This window comes from Bufo gargarizans, chromosome 3, assembly GCF_014858855.1.
Source record: "Bufo gargarizans isolate SCDJY-AF-19 chromosome 3, ASM1485885v1, whole genome shotgun sequence".
Lineage (NCBI taxonomy): Eukaryota > Metazoa > Chordata > Amphibia > Anura > Bufonidae > Bufo > Bufo gargarizans.
This window is the reverse complement of record NC_058082.1, coordinates 107599716-107624529: the sequence shown is the minus strand read 5'-3', so window position 1 is coordinate 107624529 and position 24814 is coordinate 107599716. Positions and strand designations below refer to the sequence as shown.

The 24814-nt window shown below is 45.4% G+C and overlaps 1 protein-coding gene across 2 annotated transcripts in view; it reads right to left on the bottom strand.

The window, feature by feature from the left end:
- ITGB7 (integrin subunit beta 7) overlaps positions 1-24814 on the bottom strand; it is a 123062-nt gene that overhangs the window by 80482 nt on the left and 17766 nt on the right. Inside the window, exon 1 of one of the 2 annotated variants that reach the window (XM_044284845.1) lies at positions 21237-21421. The exons of the other annotated variant lie outside the window; for it this stretch is intronic. The gene's annotated coding sequence lies outside the window, so the exon portion shown is untranslated. Of the gene's footprint in view, positions 1-21236; positions 21422-24814 lie in introns of those variants that run through there. 2 annotated transcript variants of the gene reach the window in all.

Below are 24814 nucleotides of genomic sequence, written 5' to 3'. Positions count from 1 at the left end.
TCACTCAGGTCTCCTGATGCTGATGATGCACCACCACACTGTCATTGTGCCACCCTGTGGCCTCCTCCTGATGCTGCTGCCACCACCTCCATACTCTATCATTGTGCCACTCTGTGGCCTCCTGATGCTGCTGCTGGCACCTCCGCACTGTCATTGTGCCACTCTGTGGCCTCCTGATGCTGCCACCTCCAGACTCTGTCATTGTGCCACTCTGTGGTCTCCTCATGCTGCTTCCACCTCACCACTATGTCATAGGGCCACTCTGTGGACTTCTCATGCTGTTCCCACCCTCCCCACTTCATGACTGGGACACAATTTTGCCTTTGAGCCTGGCTGACATCATCATTTATTTGACCCTTCTTCTGATCTGTCAGAAGGAAGGAAAAATGAGACGCACAACGGATCCTGTCTATGTAGCAGCTGTAAGGCCTGTATGACATGGTCCCTAATTTGTATCAGAATTGGCTTATGATTTGGTAGCCAAAAGCAGGAGTGGGTACAAAACATAGAAGACATGCAAATATTCCATTCACGTGTCATCTCTGTTTTGTATCAACTCCTGTTTTTTTGGGCTTTAGCAACACTGATGGATTACTGACCAAATCCTGACTGAGTGAAGGCAGATGCTCCACAGACAGGATCCGTTTTTTGTGGATTATTGTTCTGATGGATCAGAGGAAGGGCAAAATAATCAGTGATGTTAACACAAACTTACTGCTGACACCCACTCCACTCTGTCGGGGGGGGGGGGGGGGGGGGGGGGGGCTCTACTGGTATAAGTGTTTAATAGAACAGGTTATGTGGAATCAGTGAATTGGTGTAAAAGGTGCACTCTTTCATGCTATAGTAGGATCTTGGGCCTCTGCACGGTTCTTTATACCTGGCGCTAACATTGACCTGTAAGGCAGAGTTCACACTTGAGTTATTTGGTCAGTTTTGGCCCCATAACTGCCCAAATAAGTGAAGTGTGCAGTGATTCTTAGAGCAACGCCTGTCATCTGCGTCTCATACTGACTCACAGTATTGTTTCACTACCACAGCAGACTCCCTATGAATGTTACTGCAAGGCACAGTGTTCTACACCACTATAAAGGCTCTCTGCAGCCAGGAAATAACAGTTTTTTTTAACGCGATCGGAAAATTCGGCGAACCAGCCGGATGTAATTTTTTAGAAATTCACTCATCTCTAGTAGTATTGTGTATGGACTATTTTAGAAAAGTGACATGGACTTTACTCCCATAGCCACATGGTATGATATGATTATGCCAAACCTATATGTTTGTTATGTTTTGCTACTTTTGCAAATAAAAACTCTTTACTTTTGAAAAGGATACTTTTGTGTTGCTGCATTCTGTGTCCAAGGAAATATGTACTTGTCAATGGACAGAGATGTGTGAGAGCTTGCCTTTTGCAGAAAAAGCTGTTGTTTTCATTGGTGACAATTTGGGGTACTTGGGGTGACTTTTTGACTACTTTGGATTGCGTTTTTGGGAGGTGTGAATATTTTTTTTATCTTTATTTTTTGTGATGTTTACCATAATGGAATAAACAAATGGGAGGCTCAACACCTAGATGGATAGGTAACGGTGGGTTCACTGCTCACTGGATCACCTACCCAGTAAAGGCAGAGAGAAATAATCAAATGAAAGAGAAGGCACACCACCTTCTGGAGAATAATATAGCAGCGATTTAATCCAATAATAGAGATAAAATGCGAGTGTATACTCAATACATAATGAATGCTCAGTACATAATACTCAATACATAATAAATGCTCAATACATAATAGATGAATGTATCCAGTACATGATTTGAAACATGATAATAAAACCACTGGTAGGAAGAAAAACACATAAAAATATATATAAAAAGACAAATGTCTCTGAATAAAAATATATCAAGGGCCTATTTTGCTCATCTTAGGTGGAATCCAATGTAGGAAGTCTCCTTATATAGAACACAGTAGTGACAATGTGGAGGAAGTCCCACTTTGAATATGTAGATTCGTAATAATAGAGATCACCACCAATTATCTCATAGACAGCCCAGTATAGAGAGTCACACAGTGTGATATAATATACTTTGTTTAACGCTTCTGGATTGTCTCACTGAGACGCTTACCGCTTTGTAGTAACTGGAGTGTCCGTTTGGTGTATCGGCAGGTTTGCCTACTAACGTGTATAATCGGGCATAATGCAGAAAGCGGGGAGCGAGAATGGTTCGTTTGGTGGTAAAAGCAGAATTGTGTTATGGATTCCGTTACCATGGACCAGCATGGTATAAATATTCTGTTACAGGGACTATGCTGCAGGAACTTGTTAAAAAAATCATTTTTACTGGGAAATCCCTTTAAATGGAACCTGTCACCTGGATTTGGGGTATAGAGCTGAGGACATGGGCTGCTAGATGGCCGCTAGCACATCCACAATACCCAGTCCCCATAGCTGTCTGTGCTTTTATTGTGTCAAAACAACGATTTTATATATATGTAAATGAGGCTACTAACTTTTCCAGAGCCCAGCCACACCCACAAGTTAGCGCATGCGCAGTGTCGGCATAGTGTTCCTTCTCTGTGCTGGCATCAGCCTCAGGGAACGAACTGCGCATGCGCTAGCTCGTGCATCGCGAGATTACGGTGCTCTAGCTTTCTGACGTCGGGGAGCAAGGAGGATATTCAGAGGATGCGGGGCGGTGCTGGGCTCCTTCACAGTGGGCGTGGCTCGGCTCAGAGTCAGAGAACGCTGGACTCATCTCTCAAGCATGGAGGAGACAGGACTCATCTAAGGTTAATTTACATATCTATAAAAATCTTTTTTTGACACAATAAAAGCACACAGAGCTATGGGGACTGGATATTGCGGATGTGCTAGCGGTGATCTAGCAACCCATGTCCTCAGCTCTATACCCAAAATCCAGGTGACAAGTTCCCTTTACACTGCATGATATTCGGGCCAATTATTGGGAGCAAGTGTTCATAGGAACTTTCCTTCCTGATAACTGTATAATTGTGCCGCTGTTTAGCCGACAAATGATGTAATTCATCAGGATGAACGATGTACGATAAGCTACAGATAAGCAACAAAACTGAATGTGTGAAGAATGACTATGGTAGTGATCATTACTCCTCATTCACTTTGCTTCCTCTTGTGTAATAGACTGATGCAAACAAGCGCCGATCCACAGTTTTTTTTTTTTTTGTTTGTTTTTTGCAGCCCCTTGAAATAAAGCAATGTGACAGTGAGGCCCTCAGACCAAAAAAAAAAGTTGTGCACCCCTGCTATAGACAACCACAAGAAGGTGCAGGCTATGAAATATTTGACTGAGGTTCTATAAGGCTTTGACAGGAAACCCTGACAAGTTGATGGTTAGAAATCTTGCACTGCAACTGTGCCTTGATGGGTTGTTTTTTTTTTTTAAATACATTCCACAAAAATGTTATAGGCCTTCAGGCAGTTAGTGGAAATTCTAGGTATAGCAGATTGTCTTTGCCAGCTTCCACAACATGAGATGCAACTTGTTTGGCTGAAGATGAAGACTCTTAACTTTTCTCTACTTGAGGACCCAATAATAAACTGGTTGAAATGACAGATTGCAGAAATAGTTCTTGGATGGAATATCAGCGGGTCAAATAGCTCTTCTAGAAGCATTACTGAGTGCCAGAACTCAGAGAAAAAAGTTACAATCTTGGAGCATCACAGAGGAACCCCAATGCACACTTCAATAAAGATAAGTTCCTTAGGATCTCTTCTCTATAGCACCCCTCTTACATATCTTGATGCAATTGGCTCAGCCAGATTAGTAATACCCTCGCTTAGAACCAGGCTATACTACACCATGACTAATCTTAGTAGCAAGTTCAGAACCCGAGAAGCTCGTGATTATGTTAGTTTCCCCAGTGCATAGAGGGCAGAGAGGTTTCCGGCACAGGCAAAATGTGCACAGTGATGACATAGTTTTATATTAAGGCACCCAGTGATATGATAATATGAATGGTGATGTAAATAAACCAGTGATGTCACAACACCGATAAAATGCAGAAAGTAATGCATTCTTTCATTACTGAATGTCTGAGTGAAGATGGCCCCCTTAGTTATTGGGCAGAAGAGATAATGCTTAGCACTCCAATTTTTTTTTTTAAATCTGGTGCTCAGTGATAGGGTAGAAGTCCCAGTATAATGTAGAAGATACCACAGCACACAGTTATGATGCAAGCATTTTTTAACTTTTATTTATACATTAATATAGGCATGGCCAATGTTTTGGTCCTACCAGGACCTTGAACGCGACTAGGGATGAGCAAATTTCTCAAAAATGCAATTTGGCCGGTTCACCGAATTTTCTGAAAAAAATTGCTTTGATCCGAATATATTCGCGATGAATCGCGATAAAAACTGCTATTTCCGGGCTGCATAGAGCCTTTATATGGGTGTAGAACACTCTGCCTCGCAGTAACACGCATAGGGAGTGTGCTGTGATAGTGAAATAATATTGTCAGTCAGTATGACATGCAGATGACAGGCGTCGCTCTTAGAATCACTGCACACTTCACTTATTTGGGCAGTCACGGGGCCAAAATTGACCAAATAACTCAAGTATTAACTCAGCCTTACAGGTCCATGTTAGCGTCAAGAAGAAGCGCACTCCTTTCACACCATCATCAGCAGATTCCACATAGATGCCTACAGAACCTGTTCTATTAAATGCTTATACAAGTAGAGCCCCCCTTCCCGACAGAGTGGAAAGCGTGTCAGCAGTAAGTTTGTGTTGAAATCACTGATTATTTTGTCCTTCCTCTGATCCGTCAGAACAATAACTCACAAAAAATGGATCCTGTCTGGGGAGCATATGCCTTCACTCGGTCAGCATTTGCTCAGTAATCCACGAGTATTGGTAAAGCCAAAAAATACAGGAGTGGAGCTAAAACAGAGATGACATGTGAATGTAATATTTGCATGTCTTCTGTGTTTTGTACCCACTCCTGCTTTTGGCTACCAAATCATAAGCCAATTCTGATGGGACTTTACAGGCCTTACCGCTGCTACACAGATAGGATCTGTTGTATGTCTCATTTTTCCTTCCTTCTGACCAATCAGAAGAAAGGTCAAATAAATGGTGATTTCAAGAAGGCCAAACAAGGACAATAGCGACCCCGTCATAGAGTGGGGAGGGTAGTAACAGCATGAGAAGTCCACAGAGTGGCCCTATGACATAGTGGTGAGGTGGAAGCAGCATGAGGAGACCACCAAGTGGAACAATGACATCGTCTGGACGTGGCGGTAGCATCAGGAGGCCACAGAGTGGCACAATGACAAAGTGTGGAGGTGACAGCAGCATTATGATTAGGCCACAGAGTGGCACGGTGACATAGTGTGGAGATGGCAGCATCAGGAGGCCACAGAGTGGCAAGGTGGCATAGTGTGGAGATGGCAGCAACAGCAGCAGCATGATACCACAGAGTGACATGGCGACATAGTGTGAACATGGCTGCATCAGGAGGCCACAGAGTGGCAAGGTGACCTAGTGTGGAGATGGCAGCAGCATGATAACACAGAGGGGCATAGCGACATAGTGTGGACATGGCAGCATCAGTAGGCCACAGAGTGGCATGGTGACAAAGTATGGACATTGCAGCAACAGCAGCAATACCACAGAGTGGCACAGTGACATAGTGTGAAGCTGGATGATCTTATCTGATGCATCAGGCATTGGTGGGTGGAAATCCTGGCTGATCCATGCCTGATTCATCTTGACAAAAGTAAGTCTCTACACATTTTGGGTGGAGAGGCGAGTTCTTCTTGGGGTAACTATGGCCCCCGCCACACTAAACACCCGCTCTGATGCCACACTACTGGCTGGGCAGGACAGCTTTTCCAGGGCTAACTCGACTCGGCCAGTTGTGGCCATAAATCTAGTTTGGCTGCCCAGTAGTCCAGCGGATCTTCTATGACGGCTGGCAGGGTGCTGTCAAAGTATGCCACCACCTGCTGGTTCAGGTCCTGCTCCAGGTCTACCTGCTGCTGCTGGGGAGTAGTTTCTTCACTATGCGGGTGAAGAAAGCTGCTCATCAGCGACTCTAGACTCAGGCTGCTGGTGCTGTTGTCACTTGCAACGAAGTCGAAGATCCAGTCAACCAATTAGGAACCGCTGGGTTGCTGGTCAAGACACGACCGCTAGCCGACATTTGGAACTGAGGCCTCGGGAAGAAACCTCTGCTGCCATGCCCCCTTACTCTGCTGCGACCTGTGCCTGCGCCACAATCATTTACGCCTCTGACACTCCCCTGGCACCTCTCTGTCTGACATCCTTTTAGTTGAACTAAATAAATTAAAAGCAAATTAAAACACCCCTAAAAGCGCCAAATATATTTATCTTTTTTTTACTGAGATAGGCAACTAAAGGATTTGAAATTGTCAAGGAAACGATTTCAGCGTAATTAACAGCAAAAGTGGACTGCGTATATATTTCTCACATTTGACTAAAATAGGCCACTAAACAATTTCTAAGTAAATAACAGAAAAAGTGAACTGCGAATATTTTTCTCTTTTTCTCTAGTAATATGGCAATAAACGCTTTTAGCGCAAATAACACCAAATGTGAACTGCATCTATTTTTCTCGTATTGTAGTGAAATATGACAAGAAACGCTTTTAACACAGGAATAAATTAGACCCTATCTGGGAAAAGATTTAAAGGGAATCTGTCACCTATTTTGACCATATAAAACTGTTAAAATAGCAATGTGCAATAAAGTACCTTCTTACCTACATGGGTCTTCTTTCTTTTATTCCACTTTTCATTCTTATAAAAAAGCGATTTTTGTGATATGCAAATGAGTTTCGAAGGTGCCCAGAGGGGCGTTATTACTCCGCTCTAGTGCCCAGTAACGCCCCTCTGCAGTGCCCAGCCCGCCTCTCTTCCAAGCTTAGCCGGCCTCCTCATAAATAAATGTCCTCCCACATACTTTCCGAACGGCGCCGCCCCCTCCCCACCACGTCATTTTATTTATTCATGCAACATCATGCTTCCTCCTCTTTTGGACTACTGCGCCGCCCCCTCCCGATTACGTCAGTAAATATATTCATATCACCAGCCCTCCCTTCCTCCTCTCTTGTCCTCCGTAATTCCCGCGCAGGCGCAGTATGGGTGAGTGCCTGCGCCTGCACGATTCTCCTGTGGCAGAGGGCAACAGCCTCAATATTGTCACAAAAATCGCTTTTTTATAAGAATGAAAAGTGGAATAAAAGAAAGAAGACTCATGTAGGTAAGAAGGTACTTTATTGCACATTGCTATTTTAACAGTTTTATATGGTCAAAATAGGTGACAGATTCCCTTTAACAACACACAATCACATAGCTACAGGCTCATTTCCTTTCTTGTCCCAGATAATAAAATGTAACTTTTAATGATTCGCTTAAAATGAAGTCAGCACATCTATTAACTACTATAAGTGAGCTCTAAACACTGTTTGTTAAAACTAGCTGATGCTCATTATTAGTGCCAGATCACTATGTTATTGAATTGCTTCGCTTTTAGACGGTGGCTGGGAGTGCACTTCCCCACACCACCACTCTGATTGAAATGCGCACTGGCATACACTGATTGGTTATAGCATGCACGTATCTGAGTATTAATCAAACACTTGAAGGCACATAAACATAAGAGATCAGCAAACTAAAACCTAAGACTGCCCCCCGACATGTTTCACGAGCTAATCTGGCTTCATCAGGGGTTTGGGCAACATTGACTGCGGAACACCATGGATGGGATATAAATGACCTAGGTACTATAATTGACAGGTGATTACCCCTATCAGAGCTGCATGATGTCATTAAAGTGGGTGTGAGTCCATAGGCATTTATCCAATTCGAAGTATTCAAATAAACAGCTCTGCCAATCCCTGCCTTTAGGGGGGGTGTTCTCAAAGAATGTGTTGGCGTGACAAGAATTAGCTAGTCACGCTCAAAATCATGACATCAGAGTACTGTCAATAAATATCATTATAGACTACAATGGCTTCTTGTGTTTGTTGTTTTTATTTCTTATTTCCGCATACTTGGGGCACACAGAAAAACAATAGATCAAAATATTATTATAAACATAGATCTTGTAATACACAACAGAGTCTGTAGGTGGCAGTTCATAAAAATGATGAAAAAGTAAATCCTTAATTAAGACCTTTTGGGCTGAGACTGTCTAGACGGTAAATCCACCTTGTTTCCTCTTGGAAAAAAAACCTTATCCAGGTCACCTCTTCGTGCTCCAAGAGTCTTTTTACAGATACCGCAAAATTTGAGACAATTGGGGTCCCCAACATGGACAGACCTAACATGCCTGGAGATCGTTGTATCAGCTTTGGTGTTTATACTGCTGATATGTTGGCATATACGTCTCCGAAATTCCTGTGACGTCTTACCAACGTACAACTTCGGACAGGGACATTGGGAAATATAAATCATGCCCATAGTTTGGCAGTTTATGAACTGTCTGATGTCATATTTTCTCTCTTCCACAGGATGAACTCTTTTTGTTTTTTGATGTATGGGCAAAAACTACACCTACCACAGGGAAAACTGACAACTATATTGGATTTCAACCAGGTCATTTTAGAGTTTTTTTTTTTTTTTTAATAGAAACTTTGTTCCAGTAAATCTTTGAGATTTTTACTTCTCTGATATGTAATGCCCAGTTTCACGGTCAGCACCTCTCTGAGATGGTTATCAGCTCTTAAAATATGCCAATGTTTTTGGAGGATTTAAAAAATCCTGTGATTTTGTGCATCAAAGGTGCCAATGCACCTGATAACTGAAGGGGTCTTACTACTGGCCATATATGTATTACATAGAAGATCACAGCGGTTTGTTGACTTGGCCCTGTGGAAGGCTTTATGCAGTATTCTTTTAGGATAACCTAAAACGCTTTTAGTGCAAATAACACCAAATATGAACTAAGTCTATTTTTCTAGTATTGTAGTGAAATATGACAATAAACGCTTTTAGGGCAAATAACAGCAAATATGAACTTAGTCTATTTTTCTCTTTTTCTCTAGAAATATGGCAATAAATGCTTTTAGCGCAAATAACACCAAATGTGAACTGCGTCTATTTTTCTCATATTGTAGTGAAATATGACAATAAACGCTTTTAGGGCAAATAGCAGTAAATATGAACTTAGTCTATTTTTCTCTTTTTCTCTAGAAATATGGCAATAAACGCTTTTACCGCAAATAACACTAAATGGGAACTGCGTCTATTTTTCTCATATTGTAGTGAAATATGACAAGAAATGCTTTTAGCGCAAACAGCAAATATGAACTTAGTCTATTTTTCTCTTTTTCTCTAGAAATATGGCAGTAAACGCTTTTGGCGCAAATAACAACAAAAGTGACCTGTGTAAATATTTCTCGTATTGTATTGAAATAGCCCACTAAATTATATCAGTTAACAGCAAAAGTGACCTGCGTATATATATATATCTTTTTCCACAGATAAAAGCCACTAAAGGCTTTTCAACATAGCACTTGCACCCCAATAACTAATTGCTGGAATGACAGAGCTGTATTATGAGACTATCTGGATCCCCAAGTAATAGTTTCCTACACTTGTAAATCACTTTTTTTCACAATGAGGATTTTCCTATGACTCTGCACACATCTCTCCCTGCCTGTGAAATGATTCCTCTCACTATCCTTTCCCTCCACTAGTAAATCGATTCTTTCCTTTTTTTTTTAACAATTAGTTTTTCTTTCACTCTCCCTAGCGCCTGCATACACGTCTGTCCCTGAACAAAGTACGATAGTGAATGGCACACTCTAAGATGGCCGCCGTGTTTATAGAGCTATGACATCACCGGCTGGCTGGCTGCTGATTGGCTGCATGCATGGCATTATCTGTCATCCCGCCTTCCCAGAGTTCCTTGCCCCATGTCCTCACACGTGTAGCCGCCATTTTAGCCGGCTAGCCGCCATGTTAGGAAAAATTGTGATTCATTACCACGAAACTCGAGGAAATTCGCATTCGTTCAGAATAAAAATTTTCCTGAAATTCTGAACAAATTTGACTTCGTCAGCTTCCATTTGCTCATCTCTAATTACGGCCTATGTGCCATGGAGGGAATGGTCTTTCTGGATGGCGGCATTCCTACTTTACTCATTGGGCCCCACAGCAGCTGACACACCTGCTACCCTAGTAGTTACGCCCATGAGTATAAGGTCTCTTTAATAGTGAGTCCTCTTTCCTATCTGCGGGTTTCTTCAGGCGTGGTGACTCTGCGGAGAAGAACATGATTTCTATGGATTGTTTTGCCACCGTAGAATCAGCCTCCTACAGTTTAGAGAATTTCTATCTAATTTGCCTGTTTCAGTCATTCATCCAGTACTGGAAGATCAAGAAACACTCTCTTTTTTTTCTCTCTCTCTACTATATAAGCTTATTCTGCATCTTCTGGTCTGTTTGTAACACCCAGAGAAGCTGTCCCTCCCCTGCATGCAAAGCCTGCCATAGTATGTAAGGGCAGTGTGTCAGCAAGAAGGAGGTGGAACCAAAGTTCAGGGACAGCACAGGGGAAGACTTTTGAGCTTGGACAGAAACTATCACTACTGTGTGGAAGGAGGAGAGTCTGCACATGCCCTGAGCAGAAAGATGGCAGACATAGAGGTATCTGCAGGCTCAGGGGGAGAAGCTAGCCACCAAGCATGAGCTGCTGAAATCAACAAGGGAAAGGGCTGTGTAGAAATCTACAAGTCACAGCACAGAGGCAGAGCATGAGATGTATGTGTAACATCCCAGAGTTGTGTTACTACACACCTCTACCCTGCTACTATCTCCTAAGAGCCGTTATATTGTCATCTGATGTAATTTATGTCTTCACAAATGTGCATCTAAAACCATGTTAAATGTTATTGTTAATGTAATTTACCTGTTTACCAATAAGTGGCAGGAATGCGTTGGTACAAGTCCCAGTTTAGTGTATCTAGGCTGGAATGGATTATTCCAGCTTGGCTCCCCCTCTGTGAGAGAGTGGGCTGTTCCCACATCCTGCAGCATTGGTGGAGAAGGAAGTTAGAGTCAGTGTGTAGCCCACCCCCTGCTAGGGGTAGGGTGTGTGTGTGAGGAGTTCCCCTGCATAGGGAAGACAGCAATGATCTTGTCTCGGCTGAGACTTGATCATATTCCCAGCCTGAGCACCTGCAGCTCAGCTGGATGAAGAAGCAGAAACTACAACCTCCAGAGTTCCAGGAAGAAACATCCCCTGAGAATCTACCTGTGAGTTAACTCCAAAGACCTAGAAGAAGCCATTCCTCCTCAGCTAGTCTGTCCCCACAAAGAAGAAGTTACAGAAAAGTGCAGAAGATTAATTCCTGTCACAATTACAGAGCTACCAAGCAGACGACTTATCCTGCAAGCTCCAAATTTAAAGCAGAAGTATTTATTCCTGCCAATCATTGCCAAAACCTGCTGGGACCAGAGACCAAAGCTGTATACTGCTTGGATACAAGTTATCTTCAGTAAAGAAACGTTTGAACTTCATCCAAAGGTCTGAACACCATTTCTGCTGCAAAATTCCTCTATTACTCCTACTATCACTAGACTCTAATTTATTGCAAGTGAGCCAGGAGTCCAGCCGTACCCAGGTAGGAGACACCGTTGACACAATTATCACTACCCTATAGAGACATTATAGGCCATTGCACCACTCTGACATTCCTAATCAGGGACGTGCATTATAACACCTTGGAAGGGCCCTGGGATAGTACAATGCACATGCTGCAATTGGCGTCACGAACAAATACAGACTATTATTCACCTGACCCGGCCACTGCATAAAGTCGTATCCTGGCCATTGCATAAGTGGCGTCACGAACAGGATCGGATTGTGTGCCTATCCCTGCTACAACAGGATCGGATTGTGTGCCTGTCACTGCTACAACAGGATTGAATTGTGTGCCTAACTGGATCGAATTGTATGTCTAACACTATTACAAAGCCTAAGAATTGTGTTAAAAACCCTGAAAATTTACTTTATTGCTATTATTGCGGTGCAAGACAGCGCTAAACCGTGCGCACCAGCAATCCAGGGATTAATTCACCATGTTTTTGGCGCCACTTCTTTATGCCCTTTAGAAGTGAGAAAACACAGGAACGTCCTCTCAAGAGCGCGAAAATTATGACTACGCCCTCCTAGTAGCAGGAAAACTAAAGCCTGCCCACCAAGAACTCTGCAATGTGAGCCAAGGGAGTGAAGAATCCTCCCCATGGGCTCTACACTAACTTCCTGCAGTCACCCTAACTGAAGAGCCGAGGAAGATGTCGCTCCAAAAACCCAAGTGGGGCCAAATGTCTGTGCAAGGAGAACCAGTTTATGCGACTCACCCACCGGAGATTTGTGTCTCCCAACTTGTGAGGAGAGCTGGCCCCAGTACCTTCGGAGTGTCCCCGGAGTTGATTCCTCGACTGGTGGTGAGACGGCCGCCGCCGCTGCTGAAGTAAAGATGGCCGCTGTTCCCGAACCCAGACATCATTTCTGCTGCAACATTCCTCTATTACTCCTATCACTACCCTCAAATTTATTGCAAGTGAGCAAGGGGCCAGGAGAGCAGCCGTACCCAGGTAGGAGACACTGTTGACACAATTAGCACTACCCTATAGAGACATTATAGGCCATTACACCACTCTGGCATTCCTAATCTGGGACATGCATTATAACACCTTGAAAGAGCCCTGGGATAGTACCCTGCACACGCTGCAATTGGCGTCACAAACAAATACAGACTAGTAGTGACTGCATAAAGTGGTGTCAGCTTACACGTATCCTGGCCATTTGTCATGGAACCATGAACCAGACGTACAACAAGAGATAAGTGGAAATAAGAAGGCTTTATTGAAAATCAAGCTGTAAGCAAAAGTCCAAACGGATGGCTAAACCGAAGCAGGGTCTTGCGTAGACAGAGGTCAGGAACCAGAAGGGTAGTCAGACGAAGCCTGGATCAGGAACCAGCAGGGTAGTCAGACGAAGCCAGGATCAGGAACCAACGGGGTAGTCAGACGAGGCCAGGATCAGGAACCAGAAGCAGCAGCAGTCTTAGAAGCATGTGAACACAGGAGGACCAAGCAAGGAACTGAAGCCACAGACCTCCTATATATATGAGCTAGGCATCCAGCTCCTCCCAGTGGGAAGGAGAAGCCGCAGGGTGGGAGGCTACAAGAAACCCAGAAACCAAGATGGCCGCCAGCACATGTCAAACGAAGGAGAGTAGTAAGAAGGTAAGACCATGACAGTACCTCCCCCTCAAGGACCCCTCCTCCGCGGAGTAAGGAACGGTTTCTGAGGGAAGCGTGCGTGGAAGGCTCGGAGCAAAGCAGGAGCATGGACATCTGCGGAGGGAACCCAGGAACGCTCCTCTGGACCATAACCACGCCAATGGACCAAAAACTGCAACCGACCGCGGACCAGGCGTGAGTCCAGGATATTGCTCACCTCATATTCCTCACGATTGCCCACTTGGACCGGACGGGGCCGAGGAACCGAGGAAGTGAAACGATTACACACCAATGGCTTCAACAGGGAGACATGAAACACGTTGGAGATCCGCATGCCAGGAGGAAGCGCAAGGGCATAGGCTACCGGGTTTACCCTGCGAAGCACTCGGAAGGGACCAACAAAGCGAGGCGCCAGCTTGGGAGTGGGCACTCGAAGGTTGAGGTTGCGGGTGGACAACCATACACGGTTTCCGACCTGGTAGGAAGGAGCGGGCGCTCGTCTGCGATCAGCCTGGAGTCTCTGGCGCTGCGCAGAGACCTCAAGGGACCTCTGGATCTGTACCCAAGAAGCACGTAGGACGGAAAGGTGATCCTCCACAGCCGGAATATCCTGGGGAGAGAATACCTCCGGTAACACGGCAGGTTGGAACCCATAATTGGTCATGAAGGGAGACGTCCCAGAGGAAGAGTTCACCGCCGTGTTCCTGGCAAACTCAGCCCAAGGCAGGAGGTCAACCCAATTGTCTTGGTGATCGGAGACATAGCAACGAAGGAATTGCTCCAAGGCCTGATTGGATCGTTCTGCGGCCCCATTGGACTGAGGGTGGTAGGCCGAGGAGAAAGAGAGATGAATCCCCAACTGGGAGCAAAAGGCGCGCCAGAACCTGGACACAAACTGACTCCCCCGATCCGACACAATCTCCTTGGGCAAACCGTGCAACCGGAAGACCTCCCTGGCGAAAATCGTGGCCAACTCTTGTGCAGAGGGTAACTTCTTGAGAGGAACACAGTGGCACATTTTGGAAAACCGATCCACAATCATGAGAATGACCGTATGGCCTCGGGATGCAGGGAGGTCCACAATGAAATCCATCCCCAGGTGTGACCATGGGCGCTCCCCGGTGGCTATGGGTTGCAAAAGGCCCAACGGAAGGTGCCGAGGGGACTTACTCTGGGCACAAACGGAGCATGCCGCTACATATGCGGCGATGTCGGAACGTAGAGAAGGCCACCAGAACAGCCGTGAAACAGCCCAGGACAGCTGATTCTTTCCAGGATGCCCCGCGGCCTTGGAGTTATGGTAGGTTCGCAACTCCTCAGGCACAAAACACCTGCCGTTGGGTCTCCCAGAGGGAGCACCAGATTGAGCCGCCAAAATCTGCTCACCCAGGGGAGAGGTCAGGCTGGTGCGAATGGCGGCCAGGATCTGAGGTATGACCGAAGTCGGAATCGACTCCTCCCCGGACAGCTCGGAGTACTGCCGTGATAAGGCATCCGCTCTGATGTTCTTGGAACCGGGTAGGTAGGAGACCACGTAATTAAAACGTGACAAGAACAGAGCCCATCTGGCCTGACGTGGTGTCAATCTCTTGGCCTCAGAAAGGTAGGTCAGATTCTTGTGGTCCGTCAGGATGAGAACCGGAACCACCGAACCCTCGAGCAAGTGCCTCCATTCTTTAAGGGCCTGCACGATGGCCAATAACTCCCTGTCACCAATCTGATAGTTGCACTCCGCGGAAGACAGTTTCCGGGAGTAAAACCCACAAGGAAGCAGAGGACCCTCTGGTGTTCTACGCTGAGACAGAAGGGCGCCTACTCCCGTCTCAGACGCGTCCACCTCGAGGACAAAGGGCAACCCAGGGTTGGGATGCGACAGAATCGGAGCCGACACAAAGGCGGACTTTAGAGCCTCAAAAGCTCGGATGGCCTCGAGCGGCCAGACCTGGAAATTACTGCCCTTCCTGGTCAGATCCGTGAGAGGCTTGGCTAGCATAGAAAAGTCCCTGATGAACTTCCGATAATAATTGGCGAAGCCCAAAAAGCGCTGCAGGGCACGGAGACCACTGGGCTGGGGCCACTGTAAGACAGCCGAAACCTTCTCAGGATCCATGGAGAACCCCTCAGCGGAAATGATGTAACCTAAGAAGGTTACCTGGGATCGGTGAAATTCGCATTTCTCAAGCTTACCGAACAGCCTGTTCTCTCGTAACCGTTGCAACACTCGTCTGACATCCATAATGTGGGCCTCCATGGATTCAGAATATACCAAGATGTCATCCAAATAGACCACCACACACTGCTGCAACAGGTCACGGAAAACATTGTTGATGAATTCCTGGAAGACTGCGGGCGCATTGCACAACCCAAAGGGCATAACCAAGGATTCATAATGACCGGTCCTGGTGTTAAACGCGGTCTTCCACTCATCGCCCGCCTTGATCCTTACCAGGTTATATGCTGCCCTCAGGTCGAGTTTGGTAAAGACCGTGGCCCCTTTGAGGCGATCGAACAGCTCGGAAATCAAGGGTATCGGGTAAGCGTTCTTGATCGTGATGCGATTGAGACCCCTGTAATCGATGCAAGGCCTCAACTCACCGCCCTTCTTTTTCACAAAGAAAAATCCAGCCCCTGCCGGGGACGAGGATTTGCGAATTTGTCCGCGTGAAAGCGCCTCCCTCACGTACTCCTCCATGGCCTCATTCTCCGCTACCGACAGTGGATAGACTTTGCCACGAGGAGGAACGGCACCAGATTGTAACTCTATGGCACAATCGTATGGGCGGTGCGGAGGTAGGGCAACCGCGCGCACCTTATCGAATACATCCCGGTACTCTTCGTATTCAGGAGGCAACAGAGAGTCCGAGGAAGTACACAGCAACTTGACAGGCCCATGGATGCAACTAGCCCCACACTGCGGTGACCACGAGAGGATCTCGGCCGATCTCCAATCGAAAGTCGGATTATGCTTCTGGAGCCAGGGGTACCCCAAGACCACCGAGTAGTGTGGAGACGAAATCACCTGGAGACAGACCGACTCTCTGTGAACGGCACCAATGGCTATCCCCACTGGAAGGGTCTCATGAGTCACGTGTGGCGGCAGAAGGGGTCTGCCGTCTATCGCCTCAAGAGCCAGTGGGGAACCTCGAGGCTGCAGAGGAATGGAATTGGCGGCAGCGAACACACTATCAATGAACAAACCACCAGCACCAGAGTCCACCAACGCCTGGGTCGTCACCGAGCCCCCGACCCAGGAGAGGACAACAGTGATCAGTGGTTTGTCAACACGGGAAACCGGGGACGAGGAGACTCCACCCAAGATCTGCCCCTGACAGGATCTCAGGTGCGAGCGTTTCCCGGACGGTTTGGACATGCCAACCGAAAATGCCCACCGAGACCACAGTACATGCATCGGCCCTCGCGTCTCCGGAGTACCCTCTCCCCCTCGGACAGGCTAGCAAACCCCAGCTGCATGGGTTCACCCCCAGACAAGTCATCCCCAGGAGGCGTGGGAGGAGAGGGAGGCACGGGTGGGACAGCAAACGTAGGCGCCAATCTGTTAGAAGACCTCCGCAGGCTCTCCTTAAAGGAAGGTCTCTCCCTGAGTCTGGTGTCAATCAAAATCAGGAAAGAAATAAGAGACTCGAGCTCCACTGGTAGGTCCTTAGCTGCAACCTCATCCTTCAAGGCATCCGAGAGACCATGAGAGAAAGCAGCGACCAGAGCCTCATTATTCCAGCCCACCTCTGCTGCCAGGGTACGAAACTCAATGGCGTATTCAGCTACGGATCGTGAACCCTGTCTGATGGACATAAGGAGCTTCGCAGCAGAGGCAGCACGAGCCGGCACATCGAATACCTTCCGAAGAGAAGCAACAAAACCGGAAAACTCGGCAACCACCGGATTGTTGTTCTCCCATAAAGGGCTGGCCCAGGCCAAGGCCTTGTCCGAGAGCAGCGAGATCAAGAAGCCCACCTTTGATCTCTCAGTAGGAAAGGCATATGGCAGCAACTCGAAATAAATGCCCACCTGGTTAAGGAAACCTCGGCACTGAGTTGGCTCTCCCCCAAAGCGCTGTGGAAGGGGGGCAGAACCGGTCATACCCCGAGACACCGCAGGCACAGCAACAGGTGTCGGGGTAGACTCTGGCGCAACAACCGGAGCGGCAGTAGGAGCGGGCCCAGGAGCGACAACCGACCCATCGGCAACGGAAGCGAAATGAGCCGTGCGTTCAAGCAGGGTTTGCAACGCCACAGCGAACCGACCCAACAGGTGATCCTGCTGATCAAGTCTGGCAACCAGCGTAGGTAGCGAGGATGGCCCTGTACCGTCAGAATTCATGGCTTGGTCCTAATGTCATGGAACCATGAACCAGACGTACAACAAGAGATAAGTGGAAATAAGAAGGCTTTATTGAAAATCAAGCTGTAAGCAAAAGTCCAAACGGATGGCTAAACCGAAGCAGGGTCTTGCGTAGACAGAGGTCAGGAACCAGAAGGGTAGTCAGACGAAGCCTGGATCAGGAACCAGCAGGGTAGTCAGACGAAGCCAGGATCAGGAACCAACGGGGTAGTCAGACGAGGCCAGGATCAGGAACCAGAAGCAGCAGCAGTCTTAGAAGCATGTGAACACAGGAGGACCAAGCAAGGAATTGAAGCCACAGACCTCCTATATATATGAGCTAGGCATCCAGCTCCTCCCAGTGGGAAGGAGAAGCCGCAGGGTGGGAGGCTACAAGAAACCCAGAAACCAAGATGGCCGCCAGCACATGTCAAACGAAGGAGAGTAGTAAGAAGGTAAGACCATGACACCATTGCATATGTCAGCGTCAGAACTAGGGTTGCCATCTTTCCCAACAATAAGCCACACCCCAATTGGGGTGTGGTTGTGGGGATGTGACTTAACACAGGGTGTTATGTTGCTATGTCATATTTGTGACTCCCAGTATTAACAATGCCCCCATTAGTGCCCCCTAGTAATATTAATGCCTCCATTAGTGTCCCCCAGAATTGATAATGCCGCCCATTAGTGCCTCTAGTAATAGTAATGCCCCCATTAGTGTCCCACAGAATTATTAATGCCCCCAATAGTGCCCCCAGTAATAGTAATGCCTCCATTAGTACCCCCCAGAATTAATAATGCCCCATTAGTGGCCCTGAGTATTATTATTGCCCCATTAGCACCCCCAAAATTAATAATGACCCCATTAGTGCCCCCAGTAATATTAATGCCCCAATTAGTGCCCCCAGAATTAATAATGCCCCCATTAGCACCCCTCAATAATAGTAATGGCCCCATTAGTGCCCCGAGAATTACTAATGCCCCCATTAGTGCCCCCCAATATTAATAATTCCCCTTTCCCATCTATTTGATAGTGCTATGGTGAACACTCGCTACTCATTGGAAGCTCAGGACAAGGTACCGCTGCTTCCAGTCAATGCTGTGAAACATCATCAAGCTGGAGTGCAGGGCCTTACCCTGGCACCATCAAATGGATGAGGTGAGTTTTTTCTTAACACAAGTAGGGAGAAGGTGGAAGTTATAGGGGTTGTCCGGGTTCAGATCTGAACCCGGACATACCATTTTTTTCACCCAGGCAGCCCCCCTGATGTTAGCATCAGAGCATGTCATGTTCCAATGCGCTTCCTTGCCCTGCGCTGGATCGCGCAGGGCAACGGCTTTTTTATTTACAATAATACACTGCTGGGCGGAAGCATGAAATGCTCCGATGCTCTTGTCAGAGGACTGCCTTGGTGAAAATATGGGTATGTCTGGGTTCAGCTCTGAACCCGGACAACCCTTTTAAATGCTGTACTAATGAGTGCTCCACAATGAAAGCACTCATTAGTAACAGTCCATATAGGAATACCAGTGAAATAAATCCCAGCGGGGGCTTGTAAGCGAACTTCAAGGTTTTATTATTTCATATTATATCCAATAAATACATCGACGCTTTTCAGCATACCCAGCTTTCCTGGATATGCTGAAACTCGTCCATGTATTTATTGGATATAATATGAAATAATAAAACCTTGAAGTTTGCTTACAAGCCCCCGCTGGGATTTATTTCACTTATATTGTGGTCTTGTGTCCTCGCCGTGCGGGTGCGCCTTGGGTCCAGGTGTCGGCTATTCCTTGGATTGCATATAGGAATACCGACAATTATTATTGCCAGTAGAAAAAAATTACAGGCAGGGGCACTAAATTACCAGTTTAGCCAGTGAGTTATCAGCCGGGTGGCAACTCTAGTCAGAACCCAGGACAGTAATATCTCAGGACAAGCACCAGATTACAGCACAGAGTGAGTCTAAGTCCCCAGGTATAAAGGACACCTGGTGGAAGAACTGTTCCCTAAAGAGAAGTGAGTTGCATTGCTGTATCTTTGCCCCTGACAACAGGATACTGTTTGCCTCAGATCAATAAGGAATCCATAAAGAACCACCTGGGGGCCGTCGGCCATAGTGACACAGACAGTGTGCAGGGCTTCTTCCTGGGGCAGGAAGTGAACACAGCATTGTGCTAGGGGGATATTGTGAAAGTAATTACGGTAAACATAATTTTCATCCATCTAAAGTTAGTCAGTTCTTCAGTTTGTTCGGGACACTTCATAAGCAGCCCCAGTTATTAACCTGTTACTGAAAGGTATATTGTGCAATGTGAACCCTGAGAGACTACGTGTGACTCCCCTCACATAGGCGTGCGGCTGGCGACAGGGGTAATCCAGGATTGTTTGCAGAATTTTATTTTCTTCATTGTTCACTGCCGGTTTCTCAGTAAAGTTTTATCTTGAAGCAATATCTGCTCCGATTCTTCTGCACGTGTCCTGCACATTACACATTTCTATGGTTTCTTAACCTGACATTAATAAATGATGCAATATGTCTTTTGAGCATGATATCATGTAAGTCTGAATTGCCAGAATAATTTCATAAGAAGAGGTATATACTCGTACAGAAGAATAGGCAGAAGATATAAACTCGTGCAGAAGAATGAGCAGAAGATATATACTCGTACAGAAGAATAGTCAGAAGATATATACTCGTACAGAAGAATAGGCAGAAGATATATACTCGTACAGAAGAATAGGCAGAAGATATATACTCGTACAGAAGAATGAGCAGAAGATATATACTCGTACAGAAGAATAGGCAGAAGATATATACTCGTACAGAAGAATAGGCAGAAGATATATACTCGTACAGAAGAATAGGCAGAAGATATATACTCGTACAGAAGAATAGGCAGAAGATATAAACTCGTACAGAAGAATGAGCAGAAGATATATACTCGTGCAGAAGAATGAGCAGAAGATATATACTCGTACAGAAGAATAGGCAGAAGATATATACTCGTACAGAAGAATAGGCAGAAGATATATACTCGTACAGAAGAATAGGCAGAAGATATATACTCGTACAGAAGAATAGGCAGAAGATATATACTCGTACAGAAGAATGAGCAGAAGATATATACTCGTACAGAAGAATAGGCAGAAGATATATACTCGTACAGAAGAATAGGCAGAAGATATATACTCGTACAGAAGAATAGGCAGAAGATATATACTCGTACAGAAGAATGAGCAGAAGATTTTCCTTCTTCATGCTCCTGCTGAGTTGAAGCTTGAGTTTCTGTTCCAAAGCAGAAACCAGTTTAACTTCCCACATTAGGCAGAGGTGGGCCCAGTTGTGTAACTAGAACTGACTGGAGCCCACAGCAAATTTTTGAATGGAGCCTTCCCTCAGTCCCCTTGATGCAGACCTCAGACCAGACCAAAAAAAATACTTCTCCTCCTGCGGGTGCCTCTGCTTTACATGCAGCACTGCGTCTAGACATGAGCTAAACTGTGACCTGACAACCACCTTTCACTCCTCCTCACTACCTCCTATGGTTAATTCCGTGTCATTTTTTGCACTAATTCCCAGGGCCTGCAAAATGTGTATACCTATTTCCCTGTAATATTATGTTCAAGTGTCATGTACCTGGTCCACCAGCAGATGGCAGCAGTAATGGCAGAGCTACCTAGCCTCCTGGACGAGCCCTGCAGAAGTGAGTCTAAAGTACCCCCTCCAAAGGGGAAGTTGTGTCCCAGCCAGCAGAGCACCATCAGTTCTGCTGGAACAAGAGAGGAAAGCAGAAATCCTCAGAAGCCAGGAGGAAAGGTTCCCTGGATAAAGAGAAAGAGAGAAATAAAGATAAAGACAGAGTCAGATCTCCAAGCTCAGTACAGCAGAAAGAAACAAAAAGTTTCTATTTAATCCTGTTAGCACAGCAGAGCTAAAGAGCTTTAGATGTAGCAGAGCTGAGTGTGTTTGCCTGCCAGAATTTATGCCAAAGCCTGCTGGTAACCAAGATAAAGTTGGAAGATTGTTCTCTGATGCAAGTTTATTCAAGAAAAGCTGTTTTCAACTTTAATACAAGTCTGGACTCAATTCATTTCGGCATCCCCTTCATCTATCCCTTGCACTGCTTCGGACGACTGCGCCTGGGGGTCCTGGATATCCAGGTAGGAGCACGTGCACAGCCACACCTAAAGCGACACTATAGGCTACCCTTACACCATTCTGGCATTCCTACATTTGGGTTCCACCAACACATCTACTTAGGGGGACTCTGTCCCTCGTTGTTGAAATGCAACTGGCGTCACAACAAGAACTTTTATTTAAAGGGACCTTGCGTCCACTGCAATTTCCATCAGTGATTGTGAGTCAAAACCAGGATTGGAGCTCCACAGAGATAAGGTATAAGGAAAAGATCTGCACCTGTTCTGTGTTTAGAGCTGCACCTGGTTTTGGCTCAAAATCACTGATTGAAATCACTGACCGAACACTAAGGCCCCTTTCACACGGGCGAGATTTCAGCGCGGGTGCAATGAGTGAGGTGAACGCATTGCACCCGTACTGAATCGGACCCATTCATTTCTATGGGGCTGTGCACATGAGCGGTGATTTTCACGCATCACTTGTGCGTTGCGTGAAAATCGCAGCATGCTCCTCTTTGTGCGTTTTTGACATTACGCAGGCCCCATAGAAATTAATGGGGTTGCGTGAAAATCGCAAGCATCCGCAAGCAAGTGTGGATGCGGTGCGATTTTCACGCACGGTTGCTAGGTGACGATCGGGATGGGGACCCAATCATTATTATTTTCCCTTATAACATGGTTATAAGGGAAAATAATAGCATTCTGAATACAGAATGCATAGTACAATAGGGCTGGAGGGGTTAAAAAAAATAAAAAAATATTTAACTCACCTTAATCCACTTGTTCGCGCAGCCCGCCTTCTCTTCAGTCTTCTTTTGTGAGGAATAGGACCTTTGATGATGTCACTACGTTCATCACATGGGCCGTCACATGATCCATTACCATGGCGCTGTGCTTGGTAAGCAGAAAGAAGCCTGCTGTGCTACTGCAAGCGGCCATGCCTTCTCAAACAGCTGATCGGGGGAAGGGGGGGGGTCCTGGGTGTCAGACCCCCGCTAATCAGATACTGATGAACTACACAGAGGTTAGGTCATCAGTAAAAAAAACTATTGGAAAACGTCTTTAACCTGTCTCTGTCTAGTTGTATCTAGGGGGCTTTAACCCATTTGTGACTGTGCTACTGTAGGATGTCCAGGAAATATATATACACATGTGGACAAAATTGGTACTCTTCCATTAAAGATAGAAAAACCCACAATGGTCACTGAAATAACTTGAAACTGACCAAAGTAATAATAAATTTAAAAATTACTGAAAATCAACTATTGAAAATCATAAATTGCCTTTGAATTGTGGTTCAACAGAAAAATTTATGAAACAAACTAATGCAACTGGCCTGGAAAAAAATGATAGTACCCTTTACTTAACCCTTAGGATACCGGAAGTTTTTCCGTTTTCGCGTTTTCATTTTTCTTCCCTATTTTCCTTGAGCCATAACTTTTTTATATTTCCTGTCACATAGCTGTATAAGAGTAAAATGCAATTACTCCACGGTTTTACGGGTTTTGTTCCTACGGCGTTTCATTTACGTCACAAATATCATGCCCTTCATTCCCTGGGTCAGTACGATTACAACGATACCCCATATACGTAGTTTCTTTATGTCTAAATAGTGTAAAAATAAATGTAAAGTTTGAGAAAAAAAAAATTTGACATCACCATATTCTGACCCCCATAACTTTTTTATACTTATGTCTACTGAGCTAATTTTTTGCAAAACAATCTGTAGTTTTTATTGATACCATTTTGGAGTGTGTGTGACTTTTTGATCACATTTTATAAAAAAAATTTGGGTAAGAGAAGCAATGAATAAAATGGAAAATTGGCCAATTTGACTTTTTTTACATTACGCCATTTGCCGTATTTGAATTTTTTTTTTCTATTTTAATAGTATGGGCGTTTTTGGTCGCGGTGATACTTGTGTTTATATTTATTTTTATTTAGGTATTTTATTTTTTTATTATACAGAAAGGGGGGTGATTTAAGCTTTTATATTTTTTTATATATATTTTTTAATACTTTTTTTTGTGATGATTTTGTGGCTCATATATGAGCCTATAAATTATGTTTTAAAATGCCATTTAAACTCAATTTTGCTCATTTCTTATCTTACACTGGTGGCCAAAAAAAGAATTGCAGCATGAACACTTTCAGCCTCATCAGCGAGGCTGAAAGTGTTCAGCACAAGTACCGATGCCCCATTTAGCCACACGAGCTTCCGGGTTTTTACGCATTTAGATGCCGTGACCTCACTTGGTCCTGGCATCTAAAGCATTTAATTACCGAGATTGGCATTATTGCCGGTCACGGTAATTAGCCGCAGGTCTCTGCTGTTTGAAACAGCAGAGATCTGCCGGCCATGGCGCCCGCTGCACGTGCGAGCGAGCGCCATATTTAGACATTGCTCCAGCGCCGTACATGTGCTACAGCGCTGGTAGCGGTTAATATTTTGTTGTACACCCTTTTGAGGCAATTACTGCAATTAGGCGAGTTCTGTAACTCTCAATAAGACTTCTGCACCTGTCCACAGGTAATTTGGCCGACTCCAGCTGTCTCAGGATTGAAGGGTGCCTTCTCCAGACTGTATGTTTTAGCACCTTCCACAGATGTTCAATAGGATTCAGATCAAGGCTCATAGAAGGCTACTTCAGAATAGCCCAGTGCTTTGCTCTTAGCCATTCTTGGATGTTTTAGCTATGTATTTCGGGTCATTATCCTTTTGGAGGACCCATGACCTGTGACTGAGACTAGACAGCACATTTCGCTCCAGAATGCCTTGGTAGACTTGAGATGTCATTGTACCATGAACAGATTTAAGCCACCCTTTAGTAGATTCAGCAAAGCAGTCCCAAAACATAACTGAGCCTCCTCCATCTTTCACAGTAGGTACAATGTTCTTTTTATTTTTGTGTCTGTGACCATAGAGCGGATGTGACTTGCAAAAAAGCTCCAGTTTGTCTCGTCTGTCCAAAGAACATTCTCCCTGAAGCTTTGTGGCTTGTCAATATGCATTTTGGCAAATTCCAGTCTTGTTTTTTTATGATTTGATTTCAACAGTGGTTTCTTCCTCATTCATCT